This window comes from Limulus polyphemus, unplaced genomic scaffold (genome assembly GCF_000517525.1).
Source record: "Limulus polyphemus unplaced genomic scaffold, Limulus_polyphemus-2.1.2 Scaffold783, whole genome shotgun sequence".
NCBI lineage: Eukaryota > Metazoa > Arthropoda > Merostomata > Xiphosura > Limulidae > Limulus > Limulus polyphemus.
Genome location: NW_013666393.1, coordinates 75,233 through 79,784, shown reverse-complemented (window position 1 = coordinate 79,784; position 4,552 = coordinate 75,233).

Genomic DNA, 4,552 nt, shown 5'->3' with positions numbered 1-4,552 from the left:
GAAGCATAAAGGACGTAATCCAATGAAGTTATATCAAGTTTGTGCACCAATGGAAAGAGTAGCCATTGACATTGCTGGTCCTCTGCCCCAACCTCGTACTGGAAACAAGTGCATTTGTGTGGTGATGGATTATTTCACCAAGTGGACTGAGGCATATGCAATACCAAATCAGGAAGCTACAACTGTAGCTTCGGCTATTAGTGATTTCTTCTTCAGATTTGGTATGCCATATGAACTGCATTCAGATCAAGGCTGTAACTTTGAATCAGCTGTGTTCCATGAATGCTGCAAGTTGTTTGGCATCCGAAAGACCAGTACAACGCCACTTCACCCACAGTCCGATGGGATGGTAGAAAAGTACAACTGGACACTGGGACAAGAATTGGCAAAGTTTTGTAATAGCCACCAAGATGACTGGGATGTCTTACTCCCTCCACTGTTGATGGCCTAGAGAACAGCAGAGCATGAAGCCACTGGATACACTCCAGCAAAGTTGATGTTTGGTCGGAAACTTCGGTTGCCAGTGGATCTGTTAACAGGACGCCCACCTTATGAAGAGTTGCCTGAAAATGTGTCAGATGATATTCACCATCAAGTGGGTTTAAACTTGAAAACGTCTGCAAATTCCATGAAGCTGTGTTATGATAAGAAGTCTACTGAAGTCAGCTTTGTACCAGGAGACAAGGTGTGATTGTATAATCCCAAGAAGACCAAAGGGAAGTCTCCTAAGTTGTCTTCTCCATGGGAAGGTCCATATGACATAGTGGATCGTCTCTCAGAAGGAGTTTTTCGAATAAAATGTGGTCGGCGAGGTAAGCCAAAGGTGGTGCATGCCAACAGGCTTTGGCGTTATCATGGTCCAGAACATTTCAGTTGGAACGAAGTGACCAATGGAACAAGTTACGCTGCTGTAGACGTGTCACCTGAAAAAGCCACTGTCGAAGAAGAAACTACCCGGTTTTGAGACGGGAAACAGTGAAGCCTTTGATGAAGTTACTACCACTGGTGTGACTGTTACCGATAATAGGACATTTCTTGATGGAGCAGATGAACCCCACGTGAAGCAGAAGCCAACTAAACGGATACCAGTACGGAAGAAGATACGTCCCGTAAAATTAATTGAATTGTTGAATTTTAATTTTGTGTTTGTAAATTCTGTACATTTAATTAATGTATTGTTAATTATCTGTTGGTTTAATGTAAGTAGCTATTGTTCGGGACGAACAATACTAATGAAGGGGCAGTGTTACGACAGTGGAACTTGTGTGACGCTAGGAGCATGTGCTGGAGTTCTAGAAAGATTGTGACTGTTTTTCGCAACTCTAGGCTTTTCTAGGCATGCTATGTTCTCGTACATAAGCTGGCAAATAAAGTGACGGCGGAGAGATAATTGCAGACAGAGAAATATAGAGACAGATAATCGAGTCAAGCCGTAAGTAAAGTGTGTAAATTATTGTGAATTATAGCGTGTGTTTAAGTTAAAGTGACTGTGGAAATTCTATGTATTGCAAAGTTTTATTGAGAAAGACTAAACTAGTTTTATTTAAGAAAGGACTTGTATCGCTGAAGTTCTTCGGAAAGAATTTCTATGGAAAATTAACAAACGACCAGAGACGTAAGAGTATGAACTTTAATCATCTTGCGCAATATAATGTTTAGACTTCAATATTTAAGTTGACAGAGTGAAGTTACTTTTGCAACATCATAAATATCAAACAAGATGTGCTTTTTTTGCAATCGTAAACAGATCTTTATATTCAAATACATTTTTGGTACCTTTTTGAAAATGTAAATATTTATGTTACACTTAGATCTAGTACAAAGACGTTCTATTGTCAGTCTTAAATGTTTTTGTTGTTTTTTCTAGCGGTAAGTTCACATAAGAATATTGAAAGATGGTTACGATAGTTCTGGCGGAAGTAAGATACAAATTGCGTTGGGGGTACACTGTCTATCCAGTTTAACTTCAACTTCGCCAGCCTCTTATGATTAAAAAGAAAAAAAAGAGCAGATATTGGTGCTCTAACCCACAATGTCCCACATCTTAACTACCTTTCTTTGTCTGCAGCCAGATGTGGGAAGGTGGTTGCTCACAAGAAAAAAAGAAAAAGAAAAAAGCAGCAAGAAATAATATAATACATTACATCAATGGGGAAACAGCAAAACAGTTCTCGAAGTTAGCATTCCAGCCCCAATATGACGTTTAGACATAAATACCAAGATGTTAAGGTATTACTATACTAAGCCCAACCAATATTATAAGTATGGCTCCCATCCTCCACCCTTCTATACTACTATCTGTATTTTCAATTGTTCTAAAGAGATCCACGCAGTAGATAGTCTTATTTAGGGAAGGTGATATAACTACCACTAAATTAATCTACCTATACAAGATATGAAATGTACAATAAGTAATTCCAATTATTTCCCCCTACGATAAATTTTAGAAATTATTTTTATTTTGCATATTCTAATATTGTTGAAATCACTATTTTCATAACTATAAATATTTATTATAAAATAATTGATAATATTCAATTAAAGTTTTTCCTTCGAACCCATTAAAAATCAATTTATGTACTAATATATTAATATTAGATATTAAGAACTGTACAAATTCTACAATACTTGAGAAGCTAAGAGTGGCCCCCTAGTGGCACAGTGGTATGTCTGCGGACTTACAACACTAGAATCCAGGTTTCGATACCCGTGGTGGGCAGAGCACAGATAGCCCATTGTGTAGCTTTGTGCTTAATTTCAAACAAACAAACAAACAAGCTAAGAGTAAATAATGCTCTGTATGGCATTTGGTGGTACATCACTGTTTGAAGAGGGAAATCCAAAAATTTGAAATGTAAAATTATTTATTTTGTCATAAATATTAATTTTACAATAATAATTAATTATCTTAATGTTTAAATCTAAATAGTGTATTTCAGTATTTGATATAGAAATGTTCTCAATCTGTAGAACTGCAGGATAAATGATACCTATGTAATCGGTTATTCATGGAATTATTAATACTAATCAAATCGTCAATATATATCTGTATTTTGAAAATTATTTATGAATTTATTTTCGTAATAATGAAGAGATAAATTAGCAACAGAGCTTGAGTAATTAGCACTCATGATATACCAGTTATTTGTTTATAAATGTGCTTATCAAAATAAATATGAATAATATATACACAAAAACTAAAATGCCTTTAATCTTATTAGAAGTAAACGTTTATTTTTTAATTTCTATAGGTAGATCTATGAATTCGTATATTAATGAATTTATCACTATTAGCAAATCATTAACTGGTATAGATGTAAACAATGTAGTAAAATCATATTTGAATTGTATCTGCTAATAGTGTTATATTTAAGTTTTCCAAATTTTTGAAGACAGGCTCATTATTATTAATTATCCAAAAATTTTGTTTATTATTTGTATTTTGTTGTAATTTAACAAATAACATATTTAGTAACAAGCGAAAGTGTCTAGCTTCGCTCGGGTTATTAGGTTGATGTATTTTAGATGACTATGTCATTGTGTGTATTCTGAACCCATTTTAGCATAAAAGTATAACCTATATACTTTTCTTTCTAAGCAATATGACATAAAAGCCATTGCTGGAACGCATTGTTACCAAAACGCACTGCTTTTTCTGTATATTAGAAGTTCTTATATAAGGAACCACTTCTTTTCTACGTGGTTTTTCGCTAGCTTGCCTCGTAAAAAGATGCGCACGCATTAATACCCAGGTGCACACCCTCACATTCGTGTAGTATGGGTGCAAATTTTCAGGTTTCTAGTTTGTTTTTTTTTTCTCTTGGGGATATGGCGGATACACAGACACACCCTTATATTATTATAGATTTACTTAACAAAATTGCAGGTGGTTTCTACTGAACTAGAAATAAAACGAAATTTAATAGGAAATTTATGTAATTTAGGTATCGCATATAAATATGGTAATTCTGTTTATGGATTTGTTTTAACATCAAATTTTTTACAGCTTTCAACAAGTTGTTAATAATATCTTCTTTAGGTTTATTTTGCAATTTAAAGTTTGTGTAGTATCTATCTCGTTAGTTATAATCTAGAGAAATAAAAACGTTTACAGATAAAGCCAAAATCACAATTGGCCTCATCGACAGGTACAATAATATATTTCTCTTGTATTTTAAGGATTTTAACCTTAAAATTGGAAAAATGTTAAATCTATTGGATATTTAGTTGAATTAATAAAAGTTATTTTTTCTTTAATTATATTAATAACATAATATCTCCATTCTAAAAACCAATTTGGAGGATATGGTGTAGAATAATTAAGTTTCGAAATATAATCATTTACATTTTTCTTTATCGAATTTAGAATGTCTAATTTCTTGCAATTTGTAGCTATTCTGCATTTAGCACCTTTTTCTGTGATTTTTCTTCAAGAATTATCTTTAATTATATCCAAATTTCCAATAATAATATGAAAAGAATTTGAGTCGCACTCATATGATAAATTCTTCACATTATTAATATCTAAATTATTTTAAAATTATCTATAATT